This window comes from Calidris pugnax, unplaced genomic scaffold (genome assembly GCF_001431845.1).
Source record: "Calidris pugnax isolate Ruff unplaced genomic scaffold, ASM143184v1 scaffold95, whole genome shotgun sequence".
Lineage (NCBI taxonomy): Eukaryota > Metazoa > Chordata > Aves > Charadriiformes > Scolopacidae > Calidris > Calidris pugnax.
The window spans coordinates 233,259-250,841 of NW_015090885.1; positions in this window are offsets into that span (position 1 = coordinate 233,259).

Sequence of the window (17,583 nt, forward strand, 5' to 3'; positions counted from 1 at the left end):
TTTTGATACAAAAGATTGAACTTCCTGTTCAAAGCAAATCATTTTGAAGAGCATCTAATTCAACTATGACCCAAATTTTCTGTTGCCAGCAGGAGTACGTTTAACTGATGCTATTATAATTTTTGGTGGGGTGTTGGCTGCTTTGGCTAGGTTCTGCCAGAACAGCTAATATCCTAGTGTGACTCTTAACTAAGATGAATGGTTTGTGCATACTTTCTGTGCATACAGGGTTACGCTGGAAGTATCTCAGTCCTATTTGCAAATAAAACAGTAGCTGATTCTTTAACTGGCTATTAGTATACACCTATAGCCAACAGGTCTCCTCCTGAAGTCTTCAGGTATATGGAAAAATTATTCTCTGGCTACTTTCATCTGGGCAAGGAATTTCCATATTTCTCAGGCCCAACACCATATTTTTATCTAGGTAGATTAATCAGTGTTAGGTTTTTTTCACGTCTTTGCCATGTGTTGTCTGTGATAATCTTTTGGTTCTTGTCATTCAGCCAGTTGGTTTTATTCAGTTGATTGGTTTCTAATTTTCTGCTGTCTGTAACGATTCATTGTGGACACTATTCCCCTTTCCCAAACTCTTGAGTAGCTACAGTGTACACCTGTGCGTGTGCCTGAGTTTGGATTCTGGAACATTGGTGCATAACTGGGGATGCCAGTCAAGCTGGAGATGTGCTAAGGGAAGGCATACATTTCATTAGAAAGAAATATAATACTAAAAAAATCTATATAAATTGTATCTTTTTTATATTACGAATGTCAAGTCACTATAATCAGAGAATCATCAAATAAGCGTTAAAACTAATGGTGAAACAATATCAGCGTTGTGGCACAGAATCAGCTCCTGACAGACGTGGGTCATGTGACAGATGGACCTTTAGACTGACCAGATATGGCTCGCTTTGTGATAACTACTTAGTTGAGTGTCAACAAGGGACCTTATTGCAAGACCTTTGGAAATGAAAGTAGAATATATAATTTACTTTCCTTTGTCCACTTGCTCATTGACTCTTTCAGAGAAATAGATTTGGAAAGTATGACTTCCCTTTACAGAAGGTACTTACAATCTTCCTTAATTATCATATCAATCTGCAGTTCATTTTGGGCATTCCTCATTCCTGTATCTTCCCTGAAGCCACTAAAAATTGGTACATATTTGTCATCAAGGCAATTTAATCCATAGGTTACTGATAGAATTAATAGTTTGGATATTTAATCGCTGAGTTCTTTCAGAACTTTGGCAAATAACGGTGATTGGTCACTGTCCAACCTGTCAGTTTGTTCTACAAGTGTTCATACTGATGTCTTAATTTTAAACAGTTCCTCCCAACACATTCTTTATTTAAGAAAAAGTAATAAAAGTTTGGTGCATGTCTGCTTGACAAATCTAGAGATGAGAAAATCTTTTAGCTTTTTTGCTGTGTTCTATCTTCTCTGATAGTTTTTTTTTTTCTTTTTAATTTCATCATTTGTTCGTCCTCTCTAGTGATGTTGTTTTCTTGAGCAAAATGGTTGTTTACTAATTTTCCTGTCATCTTAAAGTTGCTTCTCAATCTCTTTGAGCCAGCCCATTGTATACATTTAAGCTGTTAACATTTATAGTCCGCCCTAGTACTTGATTTAGGCACAACTACTTCTGCAAGATAGCCTTCTGACTTCCAAAAGCTTTCTTACCTGGCTTTTCAGAGACAGTATCTTTTATTGTCTTTGCAAACTTTTTTGGACAGGTGAAATGCATTTCCATTGGGCTTACAGTACAGTGTCTATAAATAGAATCTGGTTTGTGTCTGGGTAGTTTCATCTTTTAGATGGCTTTTTATCTTTTGAAGAGAGCTGTTATTTCTGTGTACCTTTTTTTTTTTTTTTTTTTTTTTTTTTTTTTTTTTTTTTTTTTTTTTTTTTTTTTTTTTTTTTTTTTTAATTAAAGCACCACTACAGTCTATTTTCTTGCTTACTGGACTTGTAAGATACAGACTCCAGGCACATTATTGTCACAGGTACCATGTGGCTCTTCAGGTGTGCTTTGAACCAGGTGCTGCATGCTGCTTCAGACCAGTGCCCAGAGGTGTTTCTCCTCTCTTGATGCCCCAGACTGCTTCCTTCATGTATTTCTCATCAATGGCAGTTAGAAATTCAGTCTCAGCATCACAACTGAATGTGATAATTGCACAGCACAGGTGGGGGAAAACTGAGGTTTCCTATTGCTGTTCAGTTTTCCTGACCTTGTTGATCTCTCACAGCATGCTACAATCACTGCCACTTTCCTGTCTGGTATGGCCGATGCTTTCTCTGCTATGGAAGGACTTAACTAACTATAATACATACACATACTGAACATGCGTACATATATAATGTGTGCATATATATATATACACACATGATATCAGGCACAGAAATGAATCAACCACAGAATTATACTGGAGTTTGCTTCATATACTACAGTTTCCTTTCATTTTTCAGAGCAAAACTGCATATCAGGTTAGTGCTGAGAATTATCAGCAGGTTTAAAATTGCTATTGCTATCAAATTCCTTTTCCTGGATTCCTGACTTTGTGAACAGCAGTGTCCTTGCTGTAATTTTAAAAAGTGACCTTTCATGCTTTCAAGAAGAGAGAAGACAATACCTCAAAAAGAAACTGAATTTTACATTCCTTGGGTCTTTGATGTTTTACTTCACATTTATCTTATTCAGTTTGCAAAAGAAGTATTTGTTTTTCATATCATTTTCCTGACAAATTTCCTATTCTCTGTTCTTTAAGATAGGAATCTTTTCTTGGCATTGGTAGAGAAAAATTTTGTTTGTTGGGGTTTTTCTTTGTTTTGTATCATTTGATATTTAATACATTTTTAGTTCCTTTAAAAGCAGTTACATATCTGTCTGAGTACATATTACTTTAAATGATTGCTTGATCAGCTAATGATTTCCATGTATTCAGTTGTTCCTACCATCATTCTTAGAAGTTTTCCTAGTGTTTGGAAAGATCTTGCACAACAGGGAATAATCAAAACTCAAAGTCACTCCATAAGAAATAGCACAACAAAGTAGAAATCTGCCAAATTACCCAGAAACAATTTGGATGGCTGGCAAACAGGGTGGCCTGCTGGTTTGTGAACAGTGTAGGTAATTTGCCACTCAACTCTCCTCTATTTGCTTCAATAAATTGTAGGGTACTTAGTACCCCACTACCTGTTATCTAGCTGTCTATGTTTCTCTGCGCTGCCAGTGTCTGACAGTAGTTCTGCTTCATTTTATCTGTGTCTGTCTTTCATTCTCAGCTTGATGGAAAACCTTTAAAAAAGAGGTGTGTGGTATTTGAGGGGCTGGGATCCAATAGTTTAGACATCATAGTGCATCTCTGTAGTCTAGTCTACAAAACATAGTTGAAAAGGAATAAAAAAGATGAATCTAATACACCTAAAATACAGTTCAGCAACACAATATGAAAATAAATCAATAATAAATTCTCAGAATGCAACTGGGAAGAGTGCTCAAGTCATACAATTTTCAATCAACAGTCTCATAAGCTAAGTGTTATAAAATGTGTACCACATCTGTGCGATAAAAGGATTGTTTAACAGTGCTGGTCAATCATTATCCATACACCAGAACTGCAACTCCATTTAAAAGGGTAATAGATTTTGTTTGGTGTTCGAGGAAAGAAGAATAGAAATTAATAACACCGTGAGCAAGTTGGAGGAAAAAAAGGAAAGAGGAATCCTCATTTTTTGTGTTGGGTTGTTTTTTTTTAAAAATGTATGTATATGTTTAAGCTGGTATGACAATTTCCTTTTGTTATCCTTTTGTATTGGCAATGTCCATGTTCAGCATGGAACATGCAGCAAAAAAGACTGATGCTGCTGTTTTCATGGAGGATCCTAAAATTTCTAGCAGACTGGATTATCGTGGTAGAGGATTTTGAAGTTAAAGCCTTTGTTGTTCTGTGAGAAGTGAAACAAATCTAATGATATTTGAACGTACAAACATAAAGTTTGGACAGAAATTTCAGTATTGCATTCTCAGAGTATATTAGTTGTCTGTTAGACGGCATAAAATATCATTTTATTCCAGTAAAAATATGTAGTAAATACATAGGTATGTGTGTTGGAAATTCACAAAAAAATTGCATTACATCAGGAAAATAACTTGTTTGATGTAAACTTTTCATTCAAAAAAAGGTAGCTTAGGTTGTGGCAAAATCATATGTCACAGGAGATGGAAAACAGCACATTTTAAAATAAGGAGCTGTGTAGGAAAGGGGAAAAGTTGGAGGAATCAGAAAGGGGATCTGAGTGTTACCCCAGTACTACTTTTGGAAACATTTATTGTTGTGGTTTGGTTATAAAAACAGTTGTTGTGACCACCTGACGTCACAACTGTGTCTCAGCCAAGCAGTCAGCTGTGGAAAATGTCCCTTATCCAGGCTTATTTCGCGAAGGTGACTGCAGCACAGGAGTCTGTTGGGGGTTGCAGTCATTAGTTCTTAAACAGGGATTTTCCATTCCAGTTTATCATCTCTCTGAGCGTAGAGTGTGGCCTCGAGAGGAGTAGTGTCTGGAAGTGACCATAGACCTGTGTGTTTTTGGCCAGCTCCGTGCCAGCTGCCAGTGGCTGTAGGGCTGTGGAGCCAGGCAGGGCACTGGGCTGGGGGAGAGCCCAGGTGGGTATTTCCACCCAGCAGCAGGCCAGGCCACTCCGGGAGTCCCTTTTTGTATCTCACATGGTAGACACGTAGGCAACGCTAGAAGGTGGGTGTTGAAGCTATTATTAGGTACATCAGTAGCTCAGAAGTCATGGTCAGAAGAACAAAAATAAAGCAGGTATGGAAAAGCTATAATGCGGTTTCAGTCTTTCTGGGACCTGGAAAGGTTTAAGTTGCCTAAACAACCTGTAGGAAGTCTGGCTGCTGTAACATCGTCTAGAGAAGTCTAAATTAGCGCTGTTGACACTAAGTCCAAATGTCATTGCAACAGTGAGCGTGTGAGACTGTATGTCTGCACAGTGGCACTGGGATATTCTTTAATGCTCCTACAGCTGGCGGACCAAAAATGCTGTGTAACTTTACAGCCAGCCACATTGCTCATGAGTACCCACGCACTTTGAATTTGTAGCTGGCACTTTGTGTGCCAACAAATGCACTCACAGGGACAACAGCAATTGCAAAAGCTGCAGGACCAACACTTCTCCGGAAGGACATACTACATGTGTGCAGATTGACCCTGTGTTGCATACACTGTGGCTCAAACACAGCTGCAACACTGTGAGTTTTGTCTGCGGACACAGAAATGTTTGCAAGCCTACAATTTCTGGACACCCAGCAGCCAGGGTTTACAAAGGATACAGGAACTTTGCAGATCATTCCATACGAGAAGGTGGCAGTGTCCAGACAGAATTGCTACTCTCTTACCCAGCTGAGCGGAGAGGTCTGCAGATACAATCTTAAAGAAAGATACAAGCAAAGAATATTAGGTTATTCTCACTGTTAGTGAGAACGAGAATTTCACCTCATCAGTTTAAAGCTGATGTTTAAACACCTCAGCTGTTTAAAGCTATGTAATGTTCTTTTAAACCTTGCAAACCCTGCATATATCAACAGCCTCATTGCTGTTTTGCTAAATACACCAATGCTATTAGGAAATCCATATGACAAAAAAAAATATTTCCTATGCTTTCCTCTATGTTTAATGATATACAAAACTTGAGAAAATACTATTGTCATATTGTTAAGTGAGAGTTTTATTTGTATTTGCTTTTGGATAACAGACAGCAAATCATTAGTGAAAAAGACTGTCACAGGATAATTAGAAATCATTTTCTCTTTCAAACACTGCTTCTGCTTCCCTTCAGTATTTCTGTGAGTAAGAGACCATTATCTCATCTCAGCATCCCATCTCATTGCTGGGCTCTCCTAATGAAACTGGAATTTCTGCAGGAATCCAGGGTATGACTAACAAGAGATTCACTGAGCAATAAGGTTTCCAATTTCTGAGTTCTGGACACCGCTTCAAGGACTCTCTTGACAACTGTAAACTTCTTTTAAATAAATATTGACATACCAGTTTGAAAAGTAATGAAGTCTCTTTTCTTCCTGCAATACGGAGCAGTAAAAAAGATACGTGGATATTTTTTTTCTGGTTCCTTTAATGGCTAGAATCGAAGCTAAAACAATAGATAGTTTGATTATACAAGAAATTTAAAATGCATTACTTGGCTATTATTGGCAACTTGGAATCTAGGTTTGCAATTATCTAGAGCTGTAAATTATTTAAAATCAATATGTCTATACTTTGAGTGATATGTGTTTAATATGGGGCTAGACTTATTTTCATGAAGATACCTCCTTTTTATTGGTCTGGTAAATGTAGCTATTTAGAGATATTTACAGATTATCATCATTTTAATAGCGTATGTATATTACTGAAAATTGTAGATGGAAGCAGCCCAGCATTCCATCTATTTCTTAAATCTGCTGCACATGTATATGCTGTAAAAGACTTGAACGGATTCTACTGGGGAATCATTTATAGCCTCCCTTTGGTATGCAAAAGCGCTTTGGGTTTTTTTTAGGAATGTAATATAAGAATGGCATGGCATATATGTAAATGCATTTATTTACAAATGTTGGATTATTGTTCTCAAAATGGAAAGATCCTCAAAAAGTTGGATTATTGTCCTCAAAACATTTTTAAAATTAATTTTCTCTTAAAAAGATTGTATTTTGGGCAATTTTAAGTGTCATCTGAAATACAGATATCTAGATGTTTTAAACAGATTTTTAGTTCAATTGAAAACTCAGTTTTGCACTGAAAAAATAGAACTGATGAGAAATTCTGGGCAAATCTCTTTCTTACTCTTCCCAGCTACAGCTTTTTATAGCATGCAACTGCAATTAGAGTACTGGACTTACATTTGAGTTGATAGTTACAGGGGTTGTGCTCATACTTTAAAAGGAGAGGAAATACTGGATAATAAAGTGATAATTTTCTACATTGTTTTTTATTAATAGTAGGATGCAGTTGACAGTGTTGGCATTTAGGAATATTAATACCACTCAGTGCATATGACAAATATTTTTCTTTCCAGCAGTTTCACAATTTCTGATTTTGCATCTATTCTTTGAACCGCATTAGAGCGGAGGAGAGTGCTCTCCTACAAGTCTGACAGTAGCGTGCTCTGCTTCTGACAGGGAACGCCTTCTCATTATTTCTTCAGATGGTCGGTTTCGCTTTTAGTGAGGCTTTTTAAATCTATTTTTATTCTTCCTCAAGTAGAGTAAACTTCAAATAAGTGAAACTTCTTATCATATTGCCTTCCTCTATGTGGTCTGATCTTTTTTTGTTCTAGTCTAGTAATTTATATGTTTATTTAAAGTGATTCCCAGAGCTGGGAATAATTAATAAATAAGGAATAGCAGTAGTTTTCATTAAGTGTTTAGCCAATAAATTTGAGAAATGTCTTGCTGGTTAGTTCTTATTTTTGCAGGAGTCTTTACATCTTAAATGAAAGTCCTTCAGCATTTTACTGTAGAGCAAGTTCAGGACCTCATTCTTAAAGCTCGAATGCTCTATTTATTGTAGAAAATAAAAGCATGCATCAGGCATGTATGGATGGGGAACATAGAAGTCTTTCTCTTTATTAATAGTAATTAGGAAATTACTTGACTACTTTATATATGAAATATTTACATACATTTTTTACATATGTACTTCTTTTTCTGTTTTTCATTCTCCATTGTGCATGTGTTCTTAAGTTGGCAAAGGTATGCTAGGAGGTAGTGGTGGCTCTTCTTTGTTTTAAATGAAAGTAATTTTGGAAAGTAAGTACATTGGTATATTTCTTGGTATAGGATTTTTTTTTATGCATATCATTAACATTCCTAGTTGGTTTTTTTTTCTGTTTAAATAAGGAAAATTTCCCATAGTCTGTATTTCATCAAGGCATGTCTTTTCAATAGTTAATTCTGCTGTGATTCCATCAGATTTCTATACAGGGACCAGAAAATTGACAGGAATAGCACAAATGTGAGCACTGCTTGCTCAGACTTCTAAATATTGCATTACTGTAAGTGTAATCATAGCTACGTACACATAACTAAAGTCATTAATCTCTCTCTGAAATTTTAAGAGGGAATTTGCCTTGAAAATCAGTGGTGTGTCCATTCACTTTAAATCCCTACTTGCAATCCAGTCATTTAAGAATGAGATTCTACAGAAGCACATTAACTTTAGGAGCAAATATTGGCTTCTAGAGGGAATGACACAATGTGCAGAGGAGAGGGCCGGGGGCGAGGGTAACTGGGTTGGAAGATCTGTGTCTCAAGAGACCATCAGCACTCATTTCAATCTTACAGGCATATACTGCATCTTTTCTAGCCTACTGCATCAAAACTGCTTGATGGCAGAAGTGGGAAGTGTGGTGGCAACAGTAATTTCCCCGAAAGACTGTGAAGGATGAGGAGAAAGTTTCTTTCTTAAAAAAAAAAAAAAAGGAGGGGGAAATGACACATGACACAGAGCTTTAATCTTAATTCCCATGTACCTGTCAAAACTCAGAGAAGAAGAGCAAATGTCCAGCTGTGAAAAAAAAAAAAAAAAAAATTTTTTTTTTTTTTTTTTTAAAAAAAAAAAAAAAAAAATTTTTTTTTTTTTTTTTTTAAAAAAAAAAAAAAAAAAATTTTTTTTTTTTTTTTTTTAAAAAAAAAAAAAAAAAAATTTTTTTTTTTTTTTTTTTAAAAAAAAAAAAAAAAAAATTTTTTTTTTTTTTTTTTTAAAAAAAAAAAAAAAAAAATTTTTTTTTTTTTTTTTTTAAAAAAAAAAAAAAAAAAAGAATTTATTTTCTGTTCACATGGTAGCTCTGGTCTTCCTTTCAGTAGTCTTGCTGTTGAAGCACTGGTGCAGCTACTCCTTGTAGTGCTAGAGGGTTGGTGTTGGACTCCTGCAGCAGGCACTGACCCACTTGGAAACCCCACCACCATTCTACCCATCAATACAAACAACAACCTGCTGATGTTGGACAAAATTTCAAATAATGAAAAATGAAAAAATGCAAAATTAGACATATTTGTAGTTCGAACTCTTCAGTTCCTGAAATGAAAGAATGAGAATGTGCTTACCTCTTAACAGATCATTGAAAAGCAGATGAGCAATTTTATTGCTGGCTCCTGCTATGAACAGTCACCCTAAATCTGCCTTGTAATTCTTTTGAAGTTTCAAAATGGGACCACATCAATATTCAGTTCATAACCCTCCTAAGTACATAGCTTTTTTCATTAAATTGAATTTTTCTACTGAGGTACAATACAGTCCATTTCACTAGCTTTTTTGCAAGTAAAGCATACAGAATATAGCATGGGATGGTTTTATTAACAGCACATTGAGAGCAATTAACACTGGAATTGAATCTACATCAAGATAACAACAGGCGATTATACTATTTAACAACTGTTAAATGCTGTTAATGGCTAAGCGTAGACCACAAGCCCAACAGATTAGGACAAAGTGAAATTCAGCAAGCATGTAAATTAACAAAAAATAAATGGATAATTTAGAAATATTTGCCACTGAAAGTCTGCAAATTATTTTAGAATGCACTATTTGCCCAAATTTCTTGTAAGTGAAAACACTGTAATGATAGTCATTTTGCCAGAGGTTTTTTTTTAAATGAAAAAAATAAATATTTAAGTGTAGTTGAGAGCGGTCTTTACATGCATCACATTCCATCACAACCCAGTTTTCTGAGTTGATAACTCCTATTTTGATGTGTTGCAAAGAATTTAGAGGCTTACCTGGACAAAGGAATCTAGATGATGACAGTAGGCAGTCAAGTACCAAAGTGATGATTTAGTCCTGGAGTAGAAGCAATTTGAGGTTCTCAGTATTTTGGAAAGAAAATACTTTGGTTCAGTTCAACAAACTAGAAGTGTATTTGTTTTAGTCGACCTAGCTTAATAGAGAAAGTTGTATTTCCATACTTCTGATAGAAAATAATTTTTAAAATACCTAAAAATTTGAAATATTCTCTGTAGAATCTGTTTCACTGCTTTAGCGACCACTGTGAGCACAATTTTAGGATAGCACTCAAGATTGTCGTGCTTTCTATGTATCCTATGTTTCTATGTAGCTGCTCCGATTTATTTAGCATTTTTGGAGGCATCCAGAAAAGGCAAATGAATACTTTCCTCAAATTCCTTTCTAAAAGCAACTTTTCTGAAGGCACTTTAATTCACTCTGTAGAAACAAGAAAAAATAGAGCTGATTGTTCGGATTTCAGCTGTATGAATGTAAGGACATGGTCCCAGTCTCTCAGCTGTCACACTGAGGAAGGCATCCTGCGTGTTTCTGGTGGGACTGACAGTGTGTCTGTTGCCACTGACCTACACTGTGTGCAGCCTACTCTTGTGTCAGTGTTGGACTTTGTCCCTGGCACACAAATCTCCAGTCCTGATAATTAAAACTCTTCATCTAGCGTCTAGGACTTTGTGCCATGGAAGCAGTGAAAAATATAGAAGAAAACACTGAAGGCTTTTGCAAGATCTCAGTTTTTATTACAATAGAGAGGTCTCCCTTGTAGTTTTTCTTATGATGCTGACAGATTTGAAGATATTTCTTTTGGAAATACAGTTGCAACACATTGAAAAATTAGGCTATTTAACATTTTTTTTTATTTAACACACCCCTCCTTCTGTGCAATTTTGAGCTCCTGCTAAAATCTTTGTGTAATCAGTTTTAGAATTTGGCCACAGGGAATTAACTGGAATTGCCTACTTAAGGCAGCATTCTCGATAGTTAAGTATCCATTTAGTATGGGCCAAATCCTAGAAGATCTTCAATTGCCTTTGAATGGCAAGTCCCATAAGGAGCAAATGAACGCTGATGGGTTATCAGTCCAGATAGATGGGGACAGAATAATGCAGGATGTGAATGATTCATTAAAAATACCACTTTTTATGTTAACTCCAAGCACGCAGTAACCCACTCAGAGTCTAGGCCATGCTTTCCATCTGTTAATTCCATGTTATTAAGGTTTTGATTTCTTGAGAAAACAGATGGCTATCAACTTAAACAGGTGCTCACATTCCCCTTTTTAAAGTTTAAATGCTGAACAGGTAAAACTTGAAGTTTGCTTTGCTACAAAGGGAATTAATGCTTTGAAAGATGTGTGAATAGAGAACAATTTGGGGGGAGGAGGGTCAAGTAATTCACTAGAAATACACTTACACACACTTACTTATGGACCTTTGTCATTATAGAATGCAAGGAGAAATAACAGCAGAAAGATTTAAGGGACCACAGTTTCTTTTGAACTAAGCGTGACTTAAATGCATTGCAGTAAGTGAAAGAGGAGGATGTAGGGAAGTATTTACTATTCAGTGATTCTTCAGATTTTTTGGGTGGCTCAGCATGTTGCCACCTCGTTAGAATGCAAGCATGCCGGATAGACTTCCTCTGGATGAAACAAAATCTCTAATTTGTTGCTCCAGTAAGGAATTGTAAAAGTTCTCTAATTCTGAAAAAAAATTTTGCTAAAATAAGGTGGATGATGCCTAATATAATTTGATTAGAAAATGGCATAGCATTACCTTTGACTTTGAGGACCTACACTGTTTTACAGCATAGTTTCTGTATAACTTCATTGTTCAGCCAGTTTTGCATTGATAGTAATAGAAAAAGGTGTCAGTAAATAATGCAGCAGGATTGGGTTGTTCTTACACGCATACAGTTTTCTCTCTACACTTCTCATCAAAGATTCAAGAAGTCCCTGCTGTAGTGAGATCTTAGTGTGAAGACCCTTTTATTTTTATATTTCAGCATATATACTAATATTCAGTGAACAGGTAAATAATTTAGGTTAACATACACCAATCAAATGAACAACATGGATTCCTATGAGGCAAAATCTTTGCTTGTTTGTTCATTTACTAATTGGCATATAGATGCATCTACATGCAAGTTCCAAAATACAAGGTGTCATAGCACCCTGATTTACTCTTCTTTTTGGGCTCTTTTACCTTGTGGCAATCGGCAAGGGAAAGATCAGTAGGTTACAAAATCTCAGCCTCTTCTCTTTCCTTTCATATTGATGTGCTCTGAATGGTTGACAGGAGAGAGTAATTGAACAAAACCTTGGCTTTCCTTTTGGAAACACTTTAAGAGTAAGCTACCTTTCATGACCATCTGTAGAGTATTTTCCCTCAAGAGCAGAGCGTGAAGCAGAATTACTGACAAGTACATTATTTATCCATAAATACATGAGGCAAAGCCATACAATGAGGTACTAAGGATTGCTTCATTCTTATCTAAGTTTCCAGTCTGTAAGGATGGGATGCTACTGAGTTTTTTGAGATGCGTCTCAACTGTGACTAGAGTTTCAACACTAGCTGATGGAAGCCTGAATGTGCTCACGTTTACTGACCTATGGAGTGAAGAATAACAGCTGGTTAGCTAAGGTACTAGTAAACATGGAACAGTGAAAAGTTATTTACAATGTACAAAATCTTAGGATTGACCTACTATTAACACTTCTCTTCTAGGCTTTTTAGCATCATAAAATATTAGGCTTTAATCCATTCACTGATGCATGAAGAATGCGTCTACATTAGCAGTTTGGTTTGCTAAAGGGTAAAGATTTGCTTTGCATCTGGCCCTGGAGCCTTGAAGCCCTCAGCTGAGCACGCTGAGTGTGCTTGAGGTGTGTTCAGATGGAAAAAGGATGAAACTACGTGGATGCAGCATCCTCCAGCAGCCAGCGCTCTGTGCATGCTGATGGATACCCAGGGCGGTTTGCTGCTGGCGCAGGCTTAATTTCCAGTAAAGACTAAAAGAGGGTCTGTGGTCTTGGAAAGGGGGCACACTGGAGGAAACTGAAGTTCTCTCCCCTTTATCCCAAAACATAGACATCCTGTAGACATGCCAACATACTCGCTGTGGACTTGGCTCTGTTCGGAGGGGAGGGTTCCAAAAATTGTGTGTAGGAAAGAAATATTATATGGCGTGTTTATGTTACATTGAAGCCAAAAAGTTTCTTCCTACTCAAAAAGCTTCTTTAATCAGTTGATGAGGCTATAGAGAAATGTGTTAGAGCCTAGGACTGGAAAAGACTGCCAAGGAGGTCCTTAGAAAATTCTGCATGTAATTATATGGATTCCACAGTTTGCATGTGGATTTCATTACAGTAGATATAGTTTCTGGGGATTTGTTTGATTGTTTCTTTTGCTTTAAATAGTGGGGTAAAAAAGAATTTAATATTGTAGATATTGCTATGTAGTGAAAAGATAGAGCTAAAGGAAAAGAGAGGGTTTTGGAATTATTATGCTCTACTTATTTTCCAAATGAGTTGTTTTCTTGTAAGCTACCATAATAGTTAGATACTAGGGGAAGGAAACATAAAAAATCTATTACCCCTCTAGTCAACTGAACAATAGGATTATGTACACAGGAGCAAATGCCTTTCACTTGTTGAGTGATGTAGTTGATGTTTGCTATTAAGAACAAGACTTAGTCTAAGAGGCCAATGCACTTTTTTATAGGTCAAAGGAAATTTCCCACAGCAGAAGCAAGCGAAATCCATTTTAAAAGGACTTACAGAGTCATACTAAGAAAAGCGTTCGTTGATATGAACCAGGAATTATTGTCTTAGTCAACCGGTGACAAGGAGCAGGATGGCTAATTCTGTACATGCTGAGTCAAATCTCCAGTTTTTATAAATCAGGGCATCTCTACTGACATCTCACTTCCCTACTGACCTTCAGTGCTTGAGGATGTAGCTTACTGTGCTGGAAAGGTCCTCCTCCCTTCTGCTGTTGGGTGTCTGCTGTGTTAATGTAGCTTCAAATGAACTTCAGACATGTTTTTAATCTGCCAGGGTGCTGAAGGACGTGAAAGAAGATGCAGGTTTTTTTACTCTGTAATTTTTAGTGATAGAGGCAAACATGTATTTATGCAGATCGCTTACTTTATCATGCGGTGTTTTTTATTGTTCCACTAATGAGTATGACAGGGTGGGTGTTAGTAAGCTAGTAACAGATGCTTCAGGGTTTATTCTTTTTTCTTGAATATAAAATTATAATATGCAATTTATAAGATTTTATTTTGCTCCTATGCTGTCCCATAAGCACCATCCTTACAGCAGCTGCTGTTATACTTAATGCCGGGTACAGAACTTCCCAAGACAGATGAGTGTTAGTGATGTTTGTCACCCACCACACTTGCTGCATGCCCGCAGTGGATCTGAGGTGAGGAAGAGGAGAAACGGGCCAAGTGGGACACAGGGCTGACTGAGCAGGAAAGCAGCTGGATCCCCGTCTCCTTTGGCACAGCAGGCATGTGCAGCACGACCTCTGCGGTTGCTGGCCTTGCCTCTCTGTGCATGCTTTCTCTTTTAAGGAGCTTAAGTATTTATTTGCATTCCTTTGTTTGTTTGTTTGTTTGTGTTTGTTTGTGGGGGGTTTGTTTGTTTGCTTTTTTATTATTATTTGGTTTTTTTGTTTTTCAATATCTTCTGAGTGTTGCTTCAGCACTTGATAATTGCATAGCAAATGAGCCAGAAATAAGTATAGGTTTATTTTTTGGGTATTTGTGGGATTTATTAGGGGTAGTCCTGAAGTTAACCCTAGCTGAAAATTTGACGGGATACAGCTGCATCCAGTCCTTGGCATAATGTTGTCACTCTGCATGTAAACTGAAGTGCATTTCAGATGACCCAGGGCACCAGTTCTGCAGTACAGCGATAGGAAAGTGAGGAAGAGAGAAGAAATAGAGAGCAACCTTAAAGCTAGTTCAGTGCCCTAAAAAACCACTGTGCTTCACTCATGCTAATAGAAATATAGTTAAATTTCACACCATATCCCAATTTTACTCTCATCTGAAATGTCTTTTACAGTTTAGCTCTGTGATTACCCTTTGATGTTACTGAGGAAAGTGTATATATAAGAAGTATGTATGAGAAATCTCTGCTCTAAAAATTAGAGATGGTCTGTAATTAACATAATTTGTTTGACAGCTTCATGGTATGCCTGTCTCAAAATATATTGATGATTTTTATTTTTTTTATGTTTAATTTTCATTTTGTTCCACTTAGGATACATGCTAAATTGACAGATATGAAGATGCATTTACATTAGATATTTTCATATTTGTCATGTATTGGTGTAAAACCCTTGCACCATCACTCCAAACCTGATTCAGTCATTGTGTGGGGAGGAGGCAACTTAGATTTCCCCTTTTCCTCAGAAACAAATATTAAAATTAGGTGGCTAAAACAGAAAAAATTGCATACAGGAATGTGGAATCAAAGCAGTGTAAACACAAAAATATTCCCGTTAATTTATGTCGTTTCACTGAAATATATGAAATTTGTAGGCTTTTTACATTTTTAGCATCAGGACAAAACTTTACTGGAATAATGTCATATATATTGTATTGTTTGTACAGTGAAGTGTTCTTATGAGTCTTTGACTAATGTTTTGCCTTTTTTTTTTTAATAAAATAAAACAAAACAGGGATTTCGTTTAGATGGTAAAGATAATGAGTTGCCTTAAATAAATTGCTTTCATGCTATGGGAAGTAGTGGGTTGGGGCTCCAACTATAAAAATGTAATATAGGTCAATTAATATGAGATTTTTTCCCCTACTGGACTTATGATTCATTCTTAGAGTTTACAAAGAAAAGAGCATAATTTTTATTTCATCTGTTCTGCTTCCACTTAGTTAATAAGCCAGTTCAGGTTTTTTTCTCCTTCTTTAGGAAACTAAATAATGATTTGCATCCCACTTCCTTATATTAATTTACTTAATACAACATTCTGTGGTAACACCATGATAAAATAGTCAGAAATACATATTGATTTATTTTGTGTCATTTCAAGTTTCAGTACATCTCTAGATTAAGGTAAAGAGAAGGAAATGGAAATGATACCCAAAGTTAATATAATGAGTCAAAGACTAAGCATAGTAGGAAAATTATAAAAGTCTTTCTTTTCAGTTTATATTGAAAAATTTGTGAGGATAAAAGAGTTGTCAATGTTAAGGTTTTAAAATATAATCTTAAATTTTAAATAGTATTTTTTTCTATATCTTATTATACAGCGTGAAAATATTGGTGGTTTAAAATACTTGTATATTTCTAAACTTCCACAGTATACTTAGGAAAGCTAGACAAATTCAAAGATGACTCAAATCTAAACATGTAGGGAAATTTTACCAGCTCTGTATTTGAGTGATTCTGAAATTAGTGCTTGACAAGAGAATCACATTTTCAGAAAACCAGTTTGAAGATAACCCTTACAAATACTAAAGCTAAGCATTCTTAAAAGGTTAAAGGAAGAGGTACCCTCTAATTTTTACAAGTAACAGATTAGCAAATCTTGGATCTTCCAAGCAGGTCTATATCATTATGTACATGTAGGAAGTCCTGAGTTGCTTGTTAGCAACTCTGATTATCTCAGAAGCTAGGAGAAAATAGTATGGGATAATATAAGCTTTTGCAAAGACACGAACAGGTTATTTAGTTTCAGGAGTTGTAACTAGTGCCCTGAAAACCACTAAGACTATTCGATGCTTAAATGTAAGCAATGATCTAAGTATATATTAAGAGACCTAGCATTGCAAGGTAAATAATATGATAAATAATCTCCAAAGTGTAGGATTCATCAGGTTTTGACACTTGTGTTCTCTTGAAATAATTGCTTGAGTTCTGGGTGAAATTCACTTATTATTTTAAAACATAAAAATGTTGATGTCAAATTTTGTCTAAAAATCTACCAAGATGTGATGCAGGATGCCTAATCATTTCTTAATTTATTCTTTAGTGGAAAATAATGTAAAATGGAAGTGTGTTGCATCAGATCGTGCAGTTGACAGATATTCTTATTGTCACTGTATATTTATAGATCTATCAATAAAAATAAAATTGTGCTTGGTAACTCATGACATGGAAAGAAGGCAAGGGTTATGATGACATAACTGCTAAAGCAAAATCTGAGTCATTTTCTGAAAGTACAGATCTTGGAAATACCTGCAATCCAGTTGGAAGAAATGAGTTATGTCAAATTCTATGATCTGTTAAAAAGTACTGACCGCTATGTTAGATGAAAGACATTCACTCTGTTAGAAATACAAGTTAATTGAGTAATTACACTTTTCACGTCAAGTTTGTGCATAAAAAAAAAAAAAAATCAGTTTCTTTGACAGCAAAACTGCTTTTTGAAAAGAACTTCACAAGTTGTAGACCCCAATTTTTGGCTGGGGCCCAAGGCATTTGTTAGTGACACTACAGAGCTGAATTAGCATTGTCTCATATTAAACCAATGCTGTAGCCCAGGAAATTTCTCAGTAAAGCTTAAGTGACATACTGAGCTGTCATTTACTGAGATGCCATGGCAGACTGACTCCAAATAATATTGATTCAAAATCATGACATTTTGTTGGGGGAAAGAGAGGAGAAGTAAAAAAACTATCTCCAAATCAAAAACTGTATCACTATTAAATAACTGGGAGCTTGTAGTATAAGTAGTAAATATTTAAAGAAATTTAAGTTATGATGTGTTTAGAAACACCTCCTCAACTCTTTTTATTATTTAC